Raw genomic sequence first — 25,300 nt, 5'->3', positions numbered from 1 at the left:
TGTGGAGAGTGTATCCTCCTCACCCTTGCCTCTCTTAGACATGATAAACAAATCACACACCTGTACAGTGTTAACGACACAATTTGTCACTGAAATAACGTTAAAACTTGTTAAAGTGACACACAGTTCGACAGGAGTGTATCTAAGGGTCCGAGCGCCCCTGGCAGAGTAAAGAACTGGTGCCCCCCTCCCCCCATATTTGAAATATTGAAGGCGCATGTGCCAAAAAAGGGGCATGGCCACTCAATAGTGCCCAAATTCAAATTACGCCACATAGTAGCGTCCCTTACTCACATTACACAGCACAGTAATGTCCGTTATTCACATTATGCTACACCGTGGTGTGTTTGTGTGTGCGTATATATATATATATATATATATATATATATAGATAGATATTTAGATAGATAGATACAATGTGGACCTAATTCTGTGCTATGACCAGCTCCACCTCGGGAGATACCCCCTGTTAGATGGAGTACAAAAACGAAAATGTGCACAAAAAGGATTCCTAGGGGAGCTATATGATGATATACTTGATTTGGCTGTTTCCAATCACCAAGTTATGACCACAATTTGTAAACAAGACCATTTATTCATATGTTTTACAATGAACCACAGTTTGTACAGTTACTGTGTGTTCCATTTAAGAACAACACATTGAAAATGGCCCAGTCAGTAGATAAAGGGGGCAAAACTTTTTTAAGTATGTAAATGAAAGTAAAAAATAAAATGGAGGAATAATAAGACTTAAGACAGAGAGTGAGAATTTGGTGGAGGGAGACAAGGCAATAGCAGATCACCTAAATCATTATTTTGCTCCGTATTTACTAAAGAAGGAGAAGGGAAGGGGCCCTAGTTAAGCTGCAAGGACATTCATAAAAATAAGGTAGATGAAACTACATTTACAGAAGAGAAGGTCCTAACAGAACTTTCAAAACTAAAAGTGGAAAAATCAATGGGGCCAGATGGGATACACCCAAGGATACTAAAGGGGCTAAAAGATGTGCTGGTGGCACCATTAACAGAATTATTTAACCAGTCACTAAATACAGGTGCCATTCCAGAGGACTGGAAAAGAGCAAATGTAGTTCCACTGTACAAAAGTGGAAGCAAGGAAGAAGCAAGTAACTACAGACCAGTAAGCCTTACATCAGTAGTAGGGAAAGTAATGGAAAAACTATTAAAAGAAACAGTAGTGGAATATCTTAAATCAAACAACTTACAGGATCCAAAACAGCATGGATTTACTGGTGGGAGATCATGCCAAACAAATCTTATTGACTTTTTTGACTCCGTGATGAAAATAATAGATCAAGGGGGAGCTTTAGATGTAGCATATCTAGACCTTAGTAAGGCATTTGGCACTGTCCCACATCGCAGACTGCTAAATAAACTTGAAAGCATGGGGGTGGATTACAAAACAGTTAAATGGATAAGAACCTGGTTGCAGGATAGGAAACAGACAGTTGTAGTAAATGGAGTGCAATCTTTGGAAGGAAATGTTACCAGTGGAGTACCCCAGAGATCTGTACTTGGACCAGTTCTCTTTAATATCTTTGTTGGTGACATTGCAAATGGTATTAAAGGGAAAGTATGCCTTTTTGCAGATGATACAAAGATTTGCAACAGGGTAGACACACCGGGAGGGGTAAAACAAATGATTGATGACCTAGGTAGGCTTGAGAAATGGTCAAGAACGTGGCAACTACAGTTTAATGCTAAAAAATGCAAAATCATGCACTTGGGTCTCAAAAACCCAAAGGCTAAATATAGTATCAAGGGTACTATAATGGAAACTACTGAGGAGGAAAGGGATTTAGGAGTCACTATTTCAAGTGACTTAAAGGCGGGGAAGCAATGCAACAAAGCAATGAGAAAGGTAAGTCAGATGCTTGGTTGCATAGCCAGAGGAATCAGTAGCAGTAAAAAAAAAGTAATAATGCCACTGTATAGGTCATTGGTACAGCCTCATCTTGAATACTGTGTCCAGTTCTGGAGACCATATCTCCAGAAGGATATAAATACATTAGTACCCCCAATAGTACTCTCAATATATACATATGCCCCTTATAGCGGTATACATATGATATCCCAGCAGGTTCTATTCTAATTTGGTGGGTGGCGTGGACCCACCCACTGAGTGGGAATATCGGTTGGGTGTTGGGATTCCGTATGTTGGTAAAATTGCTAGCTGTCGGGATTCCGGTGTCGGTCTCCTGAACGCTACTACATATGTATTAGGAGTATTATAAGGGTCAATTGTAGTGAGTGTGATAGAAGGGTCGTGAAATGTCTTGGAAGTAATATAAGTGGCATATATATTGGGTGGTACACTCATCATATATTATTATAGAACTCCCAATACATATGACTCTTCTAGTACACCCCCTAAATATGAGCAAGTTTACCTGAGGGACTGATTATAGGGATAAATTCATTTTAAAGCAGGTTACATTATCACATAGCTTTATAATGTGAGCATAAAGTTTGTAGAGTGTGGAGTCACTGGAGCTGATGTTACTTACTGTGTGTGTGTGTAGTGACGGGGACTTGAGGGAGATGGCAGGCACTCAGGCAGCAGTGAGGAAATGTCTATGGCTCTGCGCTCACCATCCGCATGTTCCACTGCTGTATATCAACAGCAAGGCAGCGCAGCGGGTTACAGTTAAGGCTGTCATAGACTGGGTCCTGCTATGCCTCGGGCTGCTCCACTCCAGCGGAAGTGCGTATGCTGATAACGCTCCGCTTAGCCCCCATTTCACATCAGAAAAATAGAGGTCAGCACTCGGCACACGGAACGGGAGACAATGGAGGCAAAATGCCCCCTTCAGGACAGGAGCCCGACGGCAGCCAACTCCATTGCCTCCCGGAGTTCCGCCTCTGATTCCAGCACTCTGGCAATCTGTACTGCCAGAATTGTACTTACCCTGGTGCCCTCTTTTACGTGTGTGTGTGTGTGTGTGTGTGTGTGTGTGTGTGTGTGTGTGTATATATTGTCAAAGTCGGAAAATATTGCAGTACACACATTACGTACAAACCACACACAGATGGCCTCTGCGCGTGTACTTGTTCTCCCGTGCGTGCACATACTCGCAATTTGCGTATGGTCGCTCCCGCGGTCCTGCACGTGGTATGGGTATTTACGGCGGAGTTTGTGAACGCATGGAGAGCTATCAAAACACATTACGTATTTAATCCAAATAGTGCACAATGTACACACAGTCTCCTCACACCACATCAGAAAGTTATAGCTGTTTAAATGGTTGCAGAACAAAGGGATTCACCTTTGCAGGATAAGAGGGGACAGACTAAGGTTATAAGGTGATGTTTGGTATCCAGCTGTAGGGTATTTTAAGGGAAACATTCCGGTGTTGGTCTAGGAAGATCGCATGTTCCTGCTGATAGTTATGTGCAGAAATAGAATATAGATATAAACTGTATACAACAATAGAAGAATTGGCGCCAGGGGGTCGCATCAACTCCCACTATTCCAACCCCTAATTGGTTAATACTTTTTAAAAAAAATAATAACATGTTCCATCATAAAACATTTATTAAAAACATATTCAAATTAATACAGAGGAGATATATTATTCCAGAGGAGATATAAACTGTATTTACTGTATATTATGTATGCGGGGGGAATCCAGAGGAGACCACCCACAAGAGCAGTTAAGAAAGACATCGCCCACCTATTCAAACAGACCTATGACCTCTCCTGTACTGTAAATGACCATCCCTGTGTCCAATGGACAAAGGGATTACAGTATCCATTATGTTATGTTTTGGATGAAGTGAATAAAGAGAGCCTGCAGCAGGCTTGGTCACACAAATACTCACAAACGTTATCTATTTGATTAACGGAGTACTGGACCAGGAAGCGCAAGCGAATATTCTCATGTATGTACATTGACTGTAACCATTTACTCTGTTGTATTGTAGTGTATGCATTGTATTGTTAACCCCCTTTCAGATATATTACTCTGTGGTGTCGGAACCCAGAGTTTAACTACAAATCGGTGTTGTGTCCTCTTTTCCCTGATAGGGTTTAAAGTGTATTATATTGCCTAACTGTATAAGATTCAAAAGTGTATTAATAAGGTGTGTACGCGCTGCGGGTACTTTGTACCGTCAGCGCTGCATAAGGTGTAAAGGATAATATCATTGCATTGCATTACTACGAAGGTTTAAGGTGTATCAATTGAGTGTGTACGCGCTGCGTGTACTTTGTACCCTCAGCGCGGCGTTTGTACGCAGAGTCCGTACGTGGTACGGGACTCATTACGCAAATAGCGTAAAAGGTATATAGAGTGAATATTAAGTTTAGCGGCCGTAGCGGCTCCATGGTAAAAGTGTGTTATAAGGTATAGCTTTATGGTTTAAGATAATATCGACATTATCAATTGGGGGCTCTGGTCCGCGATATCACGTTCTTAATAATGCACTGTACATTACAAACGCGTCTGAAATTGACCGGCTCCAATGGACGCATTGAGAAGCTGATGAAAAAATCATATCCGTGTGTATTGTGTTGTGTTATTAGTAAGATGCTGATATGAATTTTAAGGGACAATTCGTTTCTCATAATATTTAAGATGCTAAAATGTATTTTTATTGTTGCAAAACAATGTTCAAATGAGTCATATTGTGTTTGATTCAGATTGGATTGCTTATCTGTTAAGTAGGGTTAAAAGTACATTTAAAAGTTGCTGCAATAGCCTTGATATAGTGTTTTTTTTAACTCAGGCCTAAAATAACTTCAGGGGCTTGCATGGTGTGTGATTTCTTTGTGACAAAGGAAGCCGCATGGTCTGTCCTCCATTTTGGACTAACCACATGGCCTGTCCACCATTTTGTGTAACCCTCATGAATGTGGAAGGGGGAGGAGCAGCGGCCATGTTGGGAAGGTCATTTTTCTAAATGGCTGATTTTCACTGCCCGGAATAATCAGCTCTCCTTGGTCAATTTTTTTTTACCATTTACGAGTTACCAATGCATTTATTTAACCCATGCCATAGTCAATTACAAATAGTGTCAGCTGGGCCTAGTGAAAAGGTAATACTGTAGTAATATGAATACTTGATGTAAGAAGTACACACAGATATAAAAAAAAGTTTTTTTTTCTTTTACCTCTAAGATTCAGTTAACTCTGCTTGCTATAAAATAGCCATTGAAATGCAAATTAATCTGTGTAACTGCTTTTTCCTAGCAGTGAAAAAAAACAAACCACCTTTACAGGCAGCCAATAGCACATAGCATTCATATGCAAATTAGAAGCACTTAATGGGTAAATGAGTCTCAGGAGACCAGTGAATGGTACATATATATAATATTATAATTATGTGTGTGTTTATATCAATGTATGTTCTGCAAGATGGCTATCCAATATGAATCATACCATTTGAATTATTGATTATTGCTAGATTCATTTTAGAACTATGTGAAAACCGGAGATATTTGGTGCTATATAGTTAAAAATAAAATAAATATTTAAGGAAGTAAGTGTAAGACACACACGCAGCCTGGCTTAGTTGTAAAGGTTTATACAGAAGACAACTGTGTTGTGTTAAGTAAACGATTATAGGTAATATCGCTTACATTTATAGAAGTGTGGGATTTGTACTATTGCGGACGTACGGTTTTTGTACACGTGTCTCGGACAAAGTACGGGACTGCGTACACAACGTAAAGATATACACACGGTCGCGTGTTTACGCAACGTGCGTAAGGGTACGACCGCTAAGTACAAATTACACAATAGCATTGTTTAGTTTAGGGGCGGAACAGTAGCCACGTTACAATAGCACAAATTGCTCGGTTTCCAAAATTTAGTTTAAATAAAACCTTTTTACTGTATTACCTCTGGTACTAAGGCTGTTTATCTGAATAAAAGTTAATTTTCTGTACAGAAAAACCAAAGTGTATTTGAGTGAACGAACGTGAGTGAGCAAACATAATAAAGGTGTTGTGGACCCAGGGAATTCGGGATCCCGTAGAAGTGGTACACCGAGTGAGTGGAGACTCGGTGGCGTGAGGCAGCTGACTCATGTTAATATAGATTGAAGTACAAAGGAGCAAGGTAGCAGAGTACTGCAGACCAGAAGGTCAGCGAGGTTTAGAGTACCGTGGCCCAAGAGGTCAGCGAGGTTTAGAGTACCGCAGCCCAGGGGGTTAGCGAGGTTTACCCATATAGGCTTGTTTTTGATACGTTCCGGCTGAGGTTTCGCAGCCTGAAAAATCGATTCCATTGGTCGTACGGCGGATAAGTAACAATTACCTATACGCTGTGCGATTGGACCGCGCGTTCGTGGGTGCAATAGTTAGCGCAACGTGATACTCTTTTTACGAGCTTTGCGTAAAATCGCGGTATCATTAGCGCTGAATATAGCATACGCAAGCGTGATTTGTGTATAATAAAGGTTTAGGGAGTTTTCGCTGGTCTCTCTCAGGAAATCTCCAACGGCCAATATTTACTGGAAAGGGTAAGTTATTCCCAGAAACTTCCAGTAAATAGAGGTTACATAGGGGCCCTAGGTTGGGTACATTGCCTGCGCTATCAACAGTGTATGGTAGTACTGGCCAACGGTGGCGTGAGTGGGTGAAAGCACTCGGAGAACTTTCACCGTTGCCTTATATTGAGTATTTTGTTTTTTTTTGTGGGATTAGCCAAAAGGGACAATACCTGCAAAATATGGGGGCCAGTTGCTCAAGTAAGGGACGTTCAACCAGGGTTCAGGTTGACATTCCGCGGCCCAGGGGGTCGGCGAGGTACATAATGTGTGAGAATCATGGACCACACACAGAAGTTTTTTGCAATGAATGGGAACGTATGACTGCGGAAGATAGGGACCCATTCCCTAAGGTAGGCAGTTTTGAACCAGAGGTATTGCAGAATTTAAGGATTAGGATATGTCTGATAAAATCCCGAAAGCAAAGGGTCAGACACACAAACTGTTTAAACTTATGGCAGCAAGAGGGTGATATGCAAAGAGAATTAACTCATGCAACAGGTTCCAAACCTAGCGGGAATGAGAACACAAACACACCATTGTCGACACAGGTCGAAGGGGAACAGGAGGCTACAGTCAATGATACATCCGTAAATGATAGTAATATGAAAGAGCAATGTATTCACCCTAACTTTTGCAAAATGTATCCTGTTTTGAAGTCTCTCCAAGGTTTTAGGTCACAGGGAGATGAAGGATTCAGCCAAATCGCAGCTCTCCTCCAAGCAGTCACTTTGCAGGACACTCAGGTGGGGCCTGTCCAACCAGGTAGCGCAGTAACAATATTCTCCAATGAAAGAACTGGTGAGGTCACAGCTACCGGTAAGTATGAGACAGTTCATTGCACTGAAACAACACCTCACTGTAAACAGATTAGGAACGGAACGGTAGGATTACACTCTGTCTTGGAAATAGTAACTCCCAATGGAGGAACCGATAGTCAGGAAGTAGTCCTCACCAGGAATAATGCAATGTATTGCCCGTGGCCCAGAGATGAGCTGCGATCAGTCATTTCAGAATTCCCCGACCCTGGGAAGCATTTAGCCAGATGTCAGAAATTTATCAGAGATCTGGGTAATGCGTACGAACCGACAAAAACACACTGGCGGATAGTTTTGAAAGCGTGCCTACCCCCTAATATTGACACCCAAAAATTCATAACTGATTGTAGATTAGAGTCGGATAGTCTTATGACTGACAAACTTAATCAGGAGAACTTAGAGCAAATTAACAGGCAACTAGAGTTGTATTTCCCCACAACTGTTAAGTGGAGAAGAATTTTCTCCATAAAGCAGAGGGAAAATGAAATGGCATCTGAATATTTCCATCGGGCCCTGCAAATAATGGATAGATACATAGGGGTATCGGATGCAGGGAACAATGAAAATTACAGAGAAGTGGCTGTCGCTGTGCTGATGGACGGACTCGATCAGACAGTGAGGGACAGAGTACAAACCTCTTTGCCTGGTTGGAGAGGGCTCACAGTAGCTTGCCTTAGAGAGTGCGCAATTGAACACCATAGGAATATTGCTAGGCGTAGAAAACTACAAGAGGAGAGGCTGAGGATTGAAAGTATGCAGGCTCTTACACCAAAGTCTCATCAGCCCAAACCCCAAAACCCTAGTAGTAACAAAAGACCGAGAATATGTTACATTTGTAAAAATAAAGGACACTTTGCTAGAGATTGTAAGAGTAATACAGCACATAGCCAATATAGACCCCTAGACAGAATAAACAAGCCACGTTATTAAACACATAGACGGGATCAAGGGACATATATTAAGGAATCACGAGCCATATATAAAACACAGATTCGGTTAATGGGAAGAACAGAATAAATGCAACTTTACCCTTTTGACAGAACTTACTGGGATTAGGAGGAGGCCTATAAACTTCGGCTTCTCTCTCTAGCAGAAGTGACCTCTAAGTAACTTGACAGGAGTTTCTCTAACGTCCTAGTGGATGCTGGGGACTCCGAAAGGACCATGGGGAATAGCGGCTCCGCAGGAGACTGGGCACAAAGTAAAAGCTTTAGGACTAGCTGGTGTGCACTGGCTCCTCCCCCTATGACCCTCCTCCAAGCCTCAGTTAAGATTTTGTGCCCGAACGAGAAGGGTGCAATCTAGGTGGCTCTCCTGAGCTGCTTAGAGTAAAAGTTTAAATAGGTTTTTTTATTTTCAGTGAGTACTGCTGGCAACAGGCTCACTGCATCGTGGGACTAAGGGGAGAAGAAGCGAACTCACCTGCCTGCAGAGTGGATTGGGCTTCTTGGCTACTGGACATTAGCTCCAGAGGGACGATCACAGGTTCAGCCTGGATGGGTCCCGGAGCCGCGCCGCCGGCCCCCTTACAGAGCCAGAAGAGCGAAGAGGTCCGGAAAAATCGGCGGCAGAAGACGTTCCTGTCTTCAAATAAGGTAGCGCACAGCACCGCAGCTGTGCGCCATTGCTCTCAGCACACTTCACACTCCGGTCACTGAGGGTGCAGGGCGCTGGGGGGGAGCGCCCTGAGACGCAATAAAACACGGTTTAAACCTTATATGGCTAAAGAAATGCATCACATATAGCTCCTGGGCTATATGGATGCATTTAACCCCTGCCAGTTTTCCTAAAAAAAGCGGGAGAAAAGGCCGCCGTGAAGGGGGCGGAGCCTATCTCCTCAGCACACAAGCGCCATTTTCCCTCACAGCTCCGCTGGAAGGACGGCTCCCTGACTCTCCCCTGCAGTCCTGCACTACAGAAACAGGGTAAAACAAGAGAGGGGGGGCACTATTTGGCAGTTAATATAAATACAGCAGCTATAAAAGGGAGAAACACTTATATAAGGTTATCCCTATACAGATATAGCGCTCTGGTGTGTGCTGGCAAACTCTCCCTCTGTCTCCCCAAAGGGCTCGTGGGGTCCTGTCCTCTATCAGAGCATTCCCTGTGTGTGTGCTGGGTGTCGGTACGATTGTGTCGACATGTATGAGGAGGAAAATGATGTGGAAGCGGAGCAATTGCCTGTTTTAGTGATGTCACCCCCTAGGGAGTCGACACCTGACTGGATGGTCGTATTTAAGGAATTACGTGACAATGTCAGCACTTTGCAAAAAACTGTTGACGACATGAGACAGCCGGCGAATCAGTTAGTGCCTGTCCAGGCGTCTCAAACACCGTCAGGGGCTCTAAAGCGCCCGTTACCTCAGATGGTCGACACAGACCCAGACACGGATACTGACTCCAGTGTCGACGGTGAGGAGACAAACGTAATGTCCAGTAGGGCCACACGTTACATGATCACGGCAATGAAGGAGTTGAACATTTCTGACACTACAAGTACCACAAAAAAGGGTATTATGTGGGGTGTGAAAAAACTACCCGTAGTTTTTCCTGAATCAGATGAATTGAATGAGGTGTGTGATAAAGCGTGGGTTTCCCCCGATAAAAAACTGCTGATTTCTAATAAATTATTGGCACTATACCCTTTCCCGCCAGAGGTTAGGGCGCGTTGGGAAACACCCCCTAGGGTAGATAAGGCGCTCACACGCTTATCAAAACAAGTGGCGTTACCGTCTCCCGATACGGCCGCCCTCAAGGAACCAGCTGATAGAAGGCTGGAAAATATCCTAAAAGGTATATACACACATACTGGTGTTATACTGCGACCAGCAATCGCCTCAGCCTGGATGTGCAGCGCTGGAGTGGCTTGGTCGGATTCCCTGACTGAAAATATTGATACCCTGGATAGGGACAGTATATTATTAACTATAGAGCATTTAAAGGATGCATTACTATATATGCGAGATGCACAGAGGGATATGATATTTGCACCCTGGCATCAAGAGTAAGTGCGATGTCCATTTCTGCCAGAAGAGGGTTATGGACGCGACAGTGGTCAGGTGATGCGGATTCCAAACGACATATGGAAGTATTGCCGTATAAAGGGGAGGAGTTATTTGGGGTCGGTCTATCGGACCTGGTGGCCACGGCAACGGCTGGAAAATCCACCTTTTTACCCCAGGTCACCTCTCAGCAGAAAAAGACACCGTCTTTTCAAACTCAGTCCTTTCGTCCCCATAAGGGCAAGCGGGCAAAAGGCCACTCATTTCTGCCCCGGGGCAGAGGAAGGGGAAAAAGACTGCACCAGGCAGCCTCTTCCCAGGAGCAGAAGCCCTCCCCCGCTTCTGCCAAGTCTTCAGCATGACGCTGGGGCTTTACAAGCGGAGGGCCCGTCTCAAAAATTTCAACGCGCAGTGGGCTCACTCGCAAGTGGACCCCTGGATCCTGCAGGTAGTATCACAAGGGTACAAATTGGAATTCGAGACGTCTCCCCCTCGCCGGTTCCTGAAGTCTGCTCTACCAACGTCTCCCTCCGACAGGGAGGCAGTATTGGAAGCTATTCACAAGCTGTATTCCCAGCAGGTGATAATCAAGGTACCCCTCCTACAACAGGGAAAGGGGTATTATTCCACGCTGTTTGTGGTACCGAAGCCGGACGGCTCGGTGAGACCAATTTTAAATCTAAAATCCTTGAACACTTACATAAAAAGGTTCAAATTCAAGATGGAGTCACTCAGAGCAGTGATAGCGAACCTGGAAGAAGGGGACTATATGGTATCTCTGGACATCAAAGATGCTTATCTCCATGTCCCAATCTACCCTTCTCACCAAGGGTACCTCAGGTTTGTGGTACAAAACTGTCATTATCAGTTTCAGACGCTGCCGTTTGGATTGTCCACGGCACCCCGGGTCTTTACCAAGGTAATGGCCGAAATGATGATTCTTCTTCAAAGAAAAGGCGTCTTAATTATCCCTTACTTGGACGATCTCCTGATAAGGGCAAGGTCCAGGGAACAGTTAGAGGTCGGAGTAGCACTATCTCAGGTAGTGCTACGTCAGCACGGGTGGATTCTAAATATTCCAAAATCGCAGCTGATTCCAACAACACGTCTACTGTTCCTAGGGATGATTCTGGACACAGTCCAGAAAAAGGTGTTTCTCCCGGAGGAGAAGGCCAGGGAGTTATCCGAGCTAGTCAGGAACCTCCTAAAACCAGGACAAGTGTCAGTGCATCAATGCACAAGGGTCCTGGGAAAGATGGTGGCTTCTTACGAAGCGATTCCATTCGGAAGATTCCACGCAAGAACTTTTCAGTGGGATCTGCTGGACAAGTGGTCCGGATCGCATCTTCAGATGCATCAGCGGATAACCCTATCTCCAAGGACAAGGGTGTCTCTCCTGTGGTGGTTACAGAGTGCTCATCTCCTAGAGGGCCGCAGATTCGGCATTCAGGATTGGGTCCTGGTGACCACGGATGCCAGCCTGAGAGGCTGGGGAGCAGTCACACAGGGAAAAAATTTCCAGGGCTTGTGGTCAAGCATGGAAACGTCACTTCACATAAATATCCTGGAACTAAGGGCCATTTACAATGCCCTAAGTCAGGCAAGGCCTCTGCTTCAGGGTCAGCCGGTGTTGATCCAGTCGGACAACATCACGGCAGTCGCCCACGTAAACAGACAGGGCGGCACAAGAAGCAGGAGGGCAATGACGGAAGTTGCAAGGATTCTTCGCTGGGCGGAAAATCATGTGATAGCACTGTCAGCAGTGTTCATTCCGGGAGTGGACAACTGGGAAGCAGACTTCCTCAGCAGACACGATCTTCACCCGGGGGAGTGGGGACTTCACCCAGAAGTCTTCCACATGATTGTGAACCGTTGGGAAAAACCAAAGGTGGACATGATGGCGTCCCGCCTCAACAAAAAACTGGACAGATATTGCGCCAGGTCAAGGGACCCTCAGGCAATAGCTGTGGACGCTCTGGTAACACCGTGGGTGTACCAGTCAGTATATGTGTTCCCTCCTCTGCCTCTCATACCCAAGGTACTGAGAATCATAAGAAGGAGAGGTGTAAAGACTATACTCGTGGCTCCGGATTGGCCAAGGAGGACTTGGTACCCGGAAATTCAAGAGATGCTCACGGAAGACCCGTGGCCTCTACCTCTAAGAAAGGACCTGCTCCAGCAGGGACCATGTCTGTTCCAAGACTTACCGCTGCTGCGTTTGACGGCATGGCGGTTGAACGCCGGATCCTGAAGGAAAAAGGCATTCCGGATGAAGTTATCCCTACCCTGATCAAAGCCAGGAAGGATGTAACTGTGCAACATTATCACCGTATTTGGCGAAAATATGTTGCGTGGTGTGAGGCCAGGAAGGCCCCTACAGAGGAATTTCAACTGGGTCGATTCCTGCATTTCCTGCAAACAGGACTGTCTATGGGCCTCAAATTAGGGTCCATTAAGGTTCAAATTTCGGCCCTGTCAATATTCTTCCAAAAAGAACTAGCTTCAGTTCCTGAAGTTCAGACGTTTGTCAAGGGGGTACTGCATATACAGCCTCCTTTTGTGCCTCCAGTGGCACCTTGGGATCTCAATGTAGTTTTGGGATTCCTAAAATCACATTGGTTTGAACCACTCACCACTGTGGACTTAAAATATCTCACATGGAAAGTGGTAATGCTGTTAGCCCTGGCTTCAGCCAGGCGTGTCTCAGAATTGGCGGCTTTATCCTATAAAAGCCCTTACCTGATTTTTCATACGGACAGGGCAGAATTGAGGACTCGTCCTCAATTTCTCCCTAAGGTGGTTTCAGCATTTCACTTAAACCAGCCTATTGTGGTGCCTGCGGCTACTAGGGACTTGGAGGATTCCAAGTTGCTGGACGTAGTCAGGGCCCTGAAAATATATGTTTCCAGGACGGCTGGAGTCAGAAAATCTGACTCGCTGTTTATCCTGTATGCACCCAACAAGCTGGGTGCCCCTGCTTCTAAGCAGACGATTGCTCGTTGGATTTGTAGTACAATTCAGCTTGCACATTCTGTGGCAGGCCTGCCACAGCCAAAATCTGTAAAGGCCCATTCCACACGGAAAGTGGGCTCATCTTGGGCGGCTGCCCGAGGGGTCTCGGCTTTACAACTTTGCCGAGCAGCTACTTGGTCAGGGGCAAATACGTTTGCAAAATTCTACAAATTTGATACCCTGGCTGAGGAGGACCTGGAGTTCTCTCATTCGGTGCTGCAGAGTCATCCGCACTCTCCCGCCCGTTTGGGAGCTTTGGTATAATCCCCATGGTCCTTTCGGAGTCCCCAGCATCCACTAGGACGTTAGAGAAAATAAGAATTTACTTACCGATAATTCTATTTCTCATAGTCCGTAGTGGATGCTGGGCGCCCATCCCAAGTGCGGATTGTCTGCAATACTTGTACATAGTTATTGTTACAAAAATCGGGTTATTATTGTTGTGAGCCATCTTTTCAGAGGCTCCTCTGTTATCATGCTGTTAACTGGGTTCAAATCACAAGTTGTACGGTGTGATTGGTGTGGCTGGTATGAGTCTTACCCGGGATTCAAAATCCTTCCTTATTGTGTACGCTCGTCCGGGCACAGTATCCTAACTGAGGCTTGGAGGAGGGTCATAGGGGGAGGAGCCAGTGCACACCAGCTAGTCCTAAAGCTTTTACTTTGTGCCCAGTCTCCTGCGGAGCCGCTATTCCCCATGGTCCTTTCGGAGTCCCCAGCATCCACTACGGACTATGAGAAATAGAATTATCGGTAAGTAAATTCTTATTTTTGTTAGAGATGGTATACATATAGAGTGCTCCCACCCAGGAAGCACAAAATATGTTAAAAAACCCACAAAGACTAATATTGCATTTCACTGTTTTAGATGCATGTCCATCACAGGTAGAGGAAATTATCTCAAGGATACCGGGTTCCCTATGAACTTAGAATGGACAAGACACTGGATTGATGGCTGGGATAGTCCCAGTAGAGATATAACACATATAGATTTTTTTTTAAGGGGAACAGACCGATTAGGGAATCATTCCCCGTAGTGCCCAATCCAGATGTCAAACTTTGTAAAAAATCTTCTTTGCCTTTACAAGCTTACCTGTTACTAAACTCTATGTGATTGGTTTTCAAAGTTTCCTCTTCATCCTCTTACGTTCACCGACAGGATTACAGTTCAAACGTCACATGCCTACTCGGTCTTTTCAGAGTTCTGCCCAAACCCAGTATATCTCACCAGCATAGGGACACCAGTATCAGTGTGCCTTGTCATGCACAAAGGGTGGAGAATGGGAATACTTGTGAAGGGAGACTGTGCATAGATACCGATATACATGATGGTGTGACAGCCTGATGGTGAACGCAAATCTGACAAATTTTCTTTTTTATTTCCCCTCTCTTTTCACTTTCCACAGATGGTTTACTTCACACAACTGATAATACACAACAGTTAAACACATTGAAATGCAAGATTTATGTTCCCTACAGAAAGGTCGCTGACTCGGAGAGAACATCGTATCACTGGAGTGTCTGTTCCGGGAAGGTTGAGAGGCAGTACTGTTGAGACGGCACCTGAGCGCGGAGAACAACAAGACCAGAGGCGGTTGTCGCACCAGTTTTTCTTTTTTTTATTATTTTCCCCATCTCCCACTACCCTCCTTCTCTCCTTCTCTTTCTCCCCCTTCTTGTTTCCTTTCTCTTCCCCTAATAAGATGGACTTACCCCAAGAGACTGCGTTCCGGGTTTCCCTGTTAATCCTGTTGTTGACGAGAACAGTCTGTTTCGGTGAGGGTCCCAGAGAGGTCGAGAAAGGATCTGGAATGGGTTCTGATGGCGAGGATGGATTTGTAGAATCTCAAGAGCAACACATCACTCGAGCAAAGGCGAGTATCAGAAAACGATCTGGTAGTCAGGGAGCTCGGAGGCACTGTGAAGGGTTATTGGCTGAGGAAAATTGCATTTGTAAGAATTGTGAGAACATGGTCGAGGATGGGTGCATCCAGAGATGTCAGTCCAGCCTTAATATCAACATGGACCGTCATCCATTGAGTGATTACCACTCACTAGTGGGTAAGGTCTTAAACCAGACAGAATGCTGGGTGTGCTCACAAGTACCTCAAGGTCAGAGCAAGTCAGGATTAGTACCGTACCCTTTAGCAATAGATGAGGTACTCGAATTACGGGGTGGGAGACCGGTGGACAAGAAATTCAATATTTCTAGGCCCCCTAGTCTGAAGCTCCACCAGTATCATGTACATAGATCCTTATTATGTTTCAATATTTCCAATTACCGAAAGCCGGGAAATTGGGAGGTGACATGGAATAACCAGACCATGGCCTTTTCGCACAGAGCTGATAAGATACCCATAGACTCTGAACTTGTACGCCAAATAGCCAACAGTGGAAGGTATTTCCGGTATAGGTATACTCGAGGAAGCAAGACCATGTGGGTTGGAGAAGTATCACCAGGGTACTGTGCTCATATCATCCAGCCTGATACTTGTACTGAGCAGATTGGAGAACTAGCGATGGGGTTTTTCACTTGGAAAGTTTGTAATATGGTAATGTCATATTCTGTCCCCTATGTTCTCCCCGATGATGCCTATTTCATATGTGGGAGGAAGGCGTATAAGTGGCTTGCCCCGAACTCAGAGGGATTGTGTTATGTTGGGAGAGTGTTGCCAGAGGTCATGACCATAACCCATGATAAGATGAAAGATGTTCACCGCAGTGCTCAGGCTCCTTATACTCATACTCACTATGAACACATCGTTAAGAGACACCTCATACAAAGAACAGAGCACGTAGCCTCTGATTTGATCCACGAATCCACCGGGATTCAATTCCTTCTCGCATTAGACATCACCCGTACTGCCAGAGGAATTATAAATTATAGGTATATCCATGCGCTAGCGAACTTGATAGATAATATCACTGAGATGTATGACGACACCTTCAGGTATACAGGAAGGGAGTTACAAGCTTACAAGACTGAACTGATCCAGCACAGGATGGTCCTCAATTATATCACAGCCGTGACGGGTGGGTACTGTGTCACTTTGGCAACTCAATATGGTGTGAAGTGCTGCACGTATATTACAAACAGCACTGATGACCCAACCGAGATCATCGATCAAAAGATGGACGATATCTTGCAGTTGAAGTAGGAGTTCCGAAGGAGACACAACCTTACCCTGACTGCTGTGAGTAATGAACTGACTGACCGGCTGGGTCTCATGGTTGAACCCACGCAATTAGTTCTCAGGTTTAGGAGAGTGAGCTCAAAATGTTATTATGAGTGTAGGGAAGTTTCTCCTTTGTATCCTGGGAGTCGTCATAATTATTGGCTTGATATTTAGGTGTGTTCGAATTCTAACGCGGCGCAAGCACGGCAGAAATTTCATGAGTCTAAGGAGCGGGGCACTGTTACAGCAGCAGATTTAATTTACGACCCATCCATAGAAACAATGTTATGATAAGGATTGCAAATGAATTCCATGGCCTGTTTCTTTCACCCGATTTTCCTTTGTCTCCCCCTCTGCCCAGATACACCGATCCGGAAAAGACATCGACCATACCCAAGAATGTTTATGAAAATGTTATGTGAATGTATTTTAGATATGTGTCTTATCTTCATCTCTACAACCTTCAGTTAATGACACACATAGTCGACAGGTGATATCCACATATACAAGCACTCACTTATGTTCCCCCTCCATGTATCATCAACTAAATGTGCACCCCATTTGTTGGAACAAGAACCCGAAAAGAGCACGGTAGTGTTTGTTGGCCCACTTACAGACCCTTAATACGGGATAAGAAGGATTTAATGTATACTTCGCAATACCTCGAAGCTTATCTAGAACATATACGGCACGATGATACATGCCCCTCAGACATGGATTCATACATACATGCTTTTTACTATCCCACTAGGTCATACATTTCCTACCTACCACTCTCCCCTATTCATCCAATCGTCTGTAGATATTGTATTGATATTTTTCTGTTTAGTGATTAGATAGTGGCAGTTATTGTTGACTGCCAAAGGGTGGACTGTCAAAGTCGGAAAATATTGCAGTACACACATTACGTACAAACCACACACAGATGGCATCTGCGCGTGTACTTGTTCTCCCGTGCGTGCACATACTCGCAATTTGCGTATGGTCGCTCCCGCGGTCCTGCGCGTGGTATGGGTATTTACGGCGGAGTTTGTGAACGCATGGAGAGCTATCAAAACACATTACGTATTTAATCCAAATAGTGCACAATGTACACATAGTCTCCTTACACCACATCAGAAAGTTATAGCTGTATAAATGCTTGCAGAACAAAGGGATTCACCTTTGCAGGATAAGAGGGGACAGACTAAGGTTATAAGCTGATGTTTGGTATCCAGCTGTAGGGTATTTTAAGGGAAACATTCCGGTGTTGGTCTGCGGAAGATCGCATGTTCCTGCTGATAGTTATGTGCAGAAATAGAATATAGATATAAACTGTATTTACTGTATATTATGTATGCAGGGGGAATCCAAAGGAGACCACCCACAAGAGCAGTTAAGAAAGACATCGCCCACCTATTCAAACAGACCAATGACCTCTCCTGTACTGTAAATGACCATCCCTGTGTCCAATGGACAAAGGGATTACAGTATCCATTGTGTTATGTTTTGGATGAAGTGAATAAAGAGAGCCTGCAGCAGGCTTGGTCACACAAAGACTCACAAACGTTATCTATTTGATTAACGGAGGACTGGACCAGGAAGCGCAAGTGAATATTCTCACGTATGTACATTGACTGTAGCCATTTACTCTGTTGTATTGTAGTGTATGAATTGTATTGTTAACCCCCTTTCAGATATATTACTCTGTGGTGTCGGAACCCAGAGTTTAACTACAAATCGGTGTTGTGTCCTCTTTTCCCTGCTAGGGTTTGATAAAGCTAAATATTTATTGTATATAATACCCTTTATGAGGTCTAAGAACACTGTACACTAACTACGTATGAAGTACCGCAAGGGTACGCACGTTGCGTAACGATCGCTTAGCCGTGGTCGAGACGCTCAAGCGTTACGTTCGCTCACGGCCAAGAGACCACTGGCAGGCACGCTATTGGCTGCCGACTACCGTAATGATTCGCTATAGCGATGCAACCGCTCGAGACCACGAGGAGATCACCAGCGGCGCATACGCTCACAATGTAAAACCTTTATATCTAAACCACAAACAGTGTATTATGCAGTAAACCCTTTGTGTAGTGATATGGTGTAAATGTAACACAGTATAACCTTACTAGCTTAAAAGCAGTTTGAGCGTCACCGACGCTATGAGAATACTTAACTCTATAAGAAATACACAGATACCTGGGCTTAGGGTCCAACGCCTAATATATATATATATATTTTGAATGATATACTTGCAAAAGAATTAATACAAATACAAATCATACACTACAATATAACATAGACTAACTAACCAGGTAACTACACAGTAAATACAATACAATTAAGTTTAAGAGAAGAGAAAGAGAAGAGAGAGAGAGATATGGCCCATAATAACAAGAGAGAAACAGTATGATTACGGAGAAAAACTTACGCACAAAGGAAACGATCGCATGCGCCTCTGGACATCCAGCTCCCGATTTTCAGCAATGATAACCGTTGAAGAGTGAGAGCTGGATGTGATCGGCCTTTCTATTTATGCCCCACACACAATGCAATTCAATGGTCCCTACAATCTCATTGTTCATTGGACACAGGAATTCCTCCTCGCATTATAACAAAAGGTCATAGGTTGATTCATACAGGTGGGCTGTGACTATTTCCAACAGCTCAGGTGGGAGGGAAACTGGGTTTCCCGCCGCATGGGTAATAAAGTGCAAATAAAGTAAATGTTCATAAACTTCTTATGTCCATAACTATTCGCACGAGCGATTGATCTGCTTCAAACCAACACCGGAATATTTCTAATTAAATATTCTTCCGATGGATACTAAACACCACTGTATTACTCCTGTCTGACCCTTCGTATCAAACAAAGAGGGATTTCTCTGTTCATGAACATTCTATATTAACCAAACTTTCAGAATCTATCAAAGGGACCATGATCTAATAAATACATTATATAGTGAAAATATGTAATGATTGAGTCGCACGCTACGATCACATAAACTCTACCGTAAATACGCATACCGTGCGCCTGCGGGTGCCCGCGACTGTGAGTATGCGCACGTACGGGAGAGCGTACGCATGCGCAGCACGGACCTGTGTGAGGTGCAAATATGGTAGTGTGCATAGAGATATTTTTCTGACTTTGACAGTCCACCCTTTGGCAGTCAACAATAACTGCCACTTCCTGAAAACATTTCAAAAAAGAGAAAAATATATGTTAGGGGTTAATACATTTACATGGTTGGGTAAGGGAGGAGAGGAGATGGTAGGAAAAGGGTATGACCTAGTGAGATAGCAGAAGCATGTGTGTATGAATCCGTGCTTGGGGGTCATGTATCATCGTGCCGTACGTGTTTTAAATCAAGCTTCGAGGTATTGCGAAGTATACATTTGAATTCCTTCTTATCCCGTGGTACGGGTCTGTGGATGGGCTGTCAAACTTTACCGAGCTCTTTTCGGCTTTGGTTGTAACAAAATGGGGGAGCACATTTTAGTTGATGATACATGAATGGGGGAGATATGTGGTTGCTGATATCTGTGCCTGTATTCCCTATCGACTATGTGTGTCATTACCTGAGAGTTGTAGAAATGAAGAAAAGACATAATTACGGTAAATGCGGTGGTATTCTATGTCAGGTAAATGTACATTCGTCGATTGAGGTCTTGTTTGGTGTCTGTTGAATGCAGTCTTCTTTGTGCTTTTGCTCATAAGGTGCGAGCAAAGCTGTCAATGTCCATAGATTTACAAAAGTGTTGGGCTAGCGTAATTTTAAAATTTCTAGGGAAACTGGGGATCCATGGCATAGTTCATCAAAAATCTGTGTATCAGGTTGTCAAAACTTCTTCTTTAATCCCTCTGTTGTCTGTATATCGGCTCATCAAATTCCTCGTCCAAGTGGGTCTTGTTACCTTGGAGAAAACGGAAAAACAGGTGAAAGAAACGGACCGTAGAAATCGCATTTTCATCACATCATTGTTTCTACATTTGGGTCATAAATCAAGTCCATTGGAATTACAGTTTCCTCACTCCTTAAACTCATTACCCTTGTACGATGTTTGCACTTCATTAAAGCCTGACCGCATCTAAATATCAAACCAATCGTTATGATAACACCTAAGATACATAGGAGAAACTTCCCAACATCCATTATGACTCCTTGAGCCCAGTCTCCTAAACCAGAAAACCAATTTCGCGGGTTCAACCATGACACCCAACCAGTCAGCTCATTACCTACAGCAGCAAGAGTGAGATTGTGTCTCCTGCGAAATTCCCACTTCAATTGGAGAATATCGTCCATCTTTTGGTCTATGACCTCGACCGGATCCTCAGTGCTATTCGTAATATATGTGCAACATTTCACGCCGTATTGTGTTGCCAGTGTGACACAATATCCGCCTGTCACTGCTGTGAGGTAATTGAGAACCATTCTATGCTGTACCAGTTCTGTTTTGTAGGCTTGAAGTTCCCTTCCAGTATACCTAAATGTGTCATCATACATTTCAGTGATATTGTCTAACAAATTTGCGAGCGCCGATATGTATTTATAATTCAGCACTCCTCTAGCGGCGCGGGTGAAATCTAACGCGATTAAGAATTGAATCCCGGTGGATTCACTTATCAGATCAGAGGCCGGATGCTCTGTCTTCTCTATCAGGTGCCTTTTAACAACGTGCTCGTAATGGGTGTGAGTATAAGGAGCTTGGGCACCACGGTGTATGTCTTTCATTTTGTCATGTGATACAGTCATTACTTCAGGCAGTACTTTTCCAATATAACACAATCCTTCAGAGTTTGGGGCAAGCCACTTATACGCCTTTCTCCCGCATATGAAATATGCATCATCGGGGAGAACATATGGGACGGAGTAGGACATAACCATATTACACACCTTCCATGTGAAATCTCCTAACCCTAATTCTTCCATCTGCTTAGTACACGTATCAGGTTGTATGATATGTGCACAGTATCCTGGTGATACCTCTCCAACTCTAGTAATCCTATTTCCTAAGGTATACCTATACCGGAAAGATTTTCCTCTACTGGCTATGTGGCGTACAAGCTCTGTATCTGTAGGCATTCTATCTGCTCTATGCGAAAAGGTCATGGTTTGGTCACTCCATGACACTTCCCAATTTCCCGGCTTTCGGGGATTGGAGATGTTGAAACATAATAGGGACCTATCCACATGGTATTGGTGGAGCTTCAAACTAGGAGGGCTGGAGATATTAAACCTCCTGTCCACCGGTCTCCCACCACTTAACTCAAGTACCTCCCCTAACGTTAAAGGAAATGGTACTAGCCCTGATTTGCTATGACCTTGAGGTACTTGAGAGCATACCCAACAATCTGTTTTATTTAACACACTACCCACTAAAGAGTGATAGTCACTCAATGGATGCCGGTCCATATGGATATTAAAACTGGATTGGCATTTCTTTATGCACCCATCCTCAATGACATTGTTACAGAGCCGACAGATACAGTTTTCTTCAGCTAACAATCCTTCACAATTCCTTCTATGGTCAATGCTATCGGATCGTTTTCTGATACTCGCCTTTACTTGTTGGTTAAGTTGTTCTTGGAAAACTACGCCTCCATCTCTGTCATCAGAACCCATTCCAGAACCTCTCTCGAACTCCATGGTACTCTCGCCGGAACAGACTGCTCTGGTCAACATCATGGTCAACAGGAAAATTCGGATCACAGTCTCTTGAGGCAAGTCCATCTTAGGAGGAGACGAAGAAGAATGAGAAGGGGGGAAAAATAATTTGAGGGAGAGGGGATGGGAAGTGGAGAAAAACAATAAAAGGGAACAGGGGATCGACAACTGCTTTTGATCTTGTGGTTCTCGATGCTCAGATGCCGCCTTAGTCCTCCTGGAACAGACACTCTAGTGATACAACCTCTACCGTCTGTTCCTTATCACAGGATTTCTCTGGATCAATGACCTTCTTACAGTGGGACGAATGAACCCAAGTCTCTCTCTCAGCAACCTTCAATGCTGTAGTGCTAGTCAATAAGACCTGGTATGGTCCTTCCCATCTGTCAATAAGGCAACCTGAGCGTAGAAAATTCCGTATCATTACATAATCCCCAGGTTCAATGTCATGACAATTACTATCTGGTAAATTAGGAATCACTAACTTCAGATTATCATTTTGATTCCTTAACTGTTTACTCATGTTAATCAAGTATTTTACAGTCACTTCATTGTTACACTTCAAATCATCCTGAGGGTTAATCATAACATGCGGTTGTCGACCAAACAAGATTTCAAAGGGAGACAGATTAAGAGGGGACCTGGGAGTGGTTCTGATGCTGTACAGTACAATGGGTAAAGCTTCTGGCCATGTCAATCCTGTCTCTGCCATCACTTTACTCAGTTTATTTTTAATAGTGCTGTTCACTCTTTCCACTTTCGCACTCGCCTGTGGACGGTATGGAGTGTGCAGCTTGCTATCAATTCCCATCAATTTACACATTCCTTGAAAGACATCACCTGTAAAATGGGTACCCCTATCACTTTCGATAATTCTAGGGATACCATATCTACATACAAATTCCTGCACAATTTTCTTAGCAGTAAACATAGCGGTATTTGTGGCCGCCGGAAATGCTTCGACCCAATTTGAGAAAACATCTATACAAACAAGTACATATTTCAAATTTCGACAAGGGGGTAATTGAATGAAGTCAATCTGTATTACCTGGAAAGGGCCGCCGGCAGGTGGGATATGGGATGGTTCTGTAGGTATTGCCTTTCCAATATTCTTTCTCAAACAGGTAAGGCATGACATGGCTCTTTTACTCGCATGAGAGGAGAATCCTGGGGCGCACCAATATGCTCTTACCAACTTGCACATCCCTTCCTTGCCTAGATGAGTCAGCCCGTGAGCTGCTTCAGCCAAACACGGAAGATATGCTCTGGGGGCCACTGGTTTACCATGTCCATCCGTCCAGAGTCCTGAGGACTCCTGGCCATATCCCTTTGCCTTCCAGACTGCCTTTTCCTGTGTGGAACACAAATTTTGCATTTCACACAACTTCTGTGTGTTGATGGTATTAAATACCATCAATTGTGTGGTGTCTGTCTGTCTGGGGGTAGCAGCTGCTAACTTAGCTGCTTCGTCTGCTCGGCTGTTACCAAGCGATACTGGGTCTTGGCTATATGTATGTGCTTTACATTTGATAACAGCCACTCTGTCGGGTTCCTGTATCGCTGTTAGAAGCCTTTTTATGTGAGCTGCATGCGCTACCGGTGTACCAGCTGCCGTCATGAAATTTCTGAGGCGCCATAGGGCTCCGAAATCATGGACTACCCCGAATGCGTATCTAGAATCGGTGTAGATATTGGCTGATTTTCCCTTAGCCAATTCACATGCTCTGGTTAGGGCGACCAGTTCAGCAACCTGGGCTGAGTGAGGTGGGCCTAGCGGTTCCGCTTCTATGGTGCCTTGGTCATCTACGACTGCGTATCCAGTACACAAGTCTCCCGAGTCTGACTGTCTATGACAACTACCGTCCGTGTAGAACGTAAGTTCTACATCTTCCAGTGGGTTGTCACTGATGTCAGGCCTTGCGGTAAAATTTTGGGTCAAATATTCCATACAATCATGAGTGTCTTCCTTTGTATTAAATCCTCCTTCCCCACCACTCTCATCCTCCACCCTTTGTGCCTGTCCAGGCACACCTGGGAGATATGTTGCAGGATTTAATGCACTGCATCTCCTTATGGTGATGTTTACGGGGGCCATTAGTGCCAATTCCCATCTTGTAAACCGCGCTGATGAGACGTGCCTGGTTTGGGCAGAATTTAACAAGGCTGACACTGCATGTGGTGTATGAATTGTGAGGTTGTGACCTAGCACGACGTCTTCGCTTTCGTTACTAGCAATGCTATCGCAGCAACGCTTCGCAAGCATGTGGGGAGGGATCGCGCTACCGTATCTAGCTGAGCGCTGTAATATGCTACCGGCCTGCTGGCATCACCGTGCTTTTGGGTTAGTACGCCTGCCGCGCAACCAGCACTTTCTGTTCCGTATAGTTCAAAGGGTTTCCCATAGTCCGGCATACCTAATGCTGGTGCCTGCGTTAGGCACTGTTTAAGTCTCTCAAATGCTGCCTCAGACTCGTCTGTATGCGAAATCCGATCAGGTTTGTTTGAGGAGACCATCTCCTGCAAAGGTAACGCTAAAATGGAAAACCCTGGGATCCAATTACGGCAATACCCACACATTCCTAAAAATGTTCTGATCTGTTGCTGGGTTTGTGGCAGAGTCATGTCTCTAATTGCTTGAATTCTATCAGCGGTCAGGTGTCTCAGTCCTTGTGTTAAACAGTGTCCCAAATATTTTACCTTAGTTTGGCATAATTTCAACTTGTCTTTGGAAACCTTATGTCCTGTGTCTGAAAGATGAAACAGGAGCTGTTTCGTATCCTTCAGGGATACTTCCAATGAATCAGAACACAGTAGTAGATCATCCACGTACTGTATTAATACTGATCCCCTCACTGGTTGGAAAGACTGTAAACAATCATGCAAAGCCTGAGAAAATATACTTGGGCTGTCTATGAAACCTTGTGGTAATCGAGTCCATGTGTATTGGACTCCTCTGTATGTGAATGCAAACAAATATTGACTGTCAGGGTGCAGAGGTACCGAAAAGAAAGCGGAGCAGAGGTCAATAACAGTGAAAAATTTCGCAGTGGGAGGGATTTGCATTAGGATGACAGCTGGATTTGGCACTACGGGGAACTGACTCTCAACTATTTTGTTAATCCCCCTTAGATC

Source organism: Pseudophryne corroboree, chromosome 6 (assembly GCF_028390025.1).
Source record: "Pseudophryne corroboree isolate aPseCor3 chromosome 6, aPseCor3.hap2, whole genome shotgun sequence".
Classification (NCBI taxonomy): domain Eukaryota; kingdom Metazoa; phylum Chordata; class Amphibia; order Anura; family Myobatrachidae; genus Pseudophryne; species Pseudophryne corroboree.
This window is presented reverse-complemented; position numbering follows the sequence as displayed.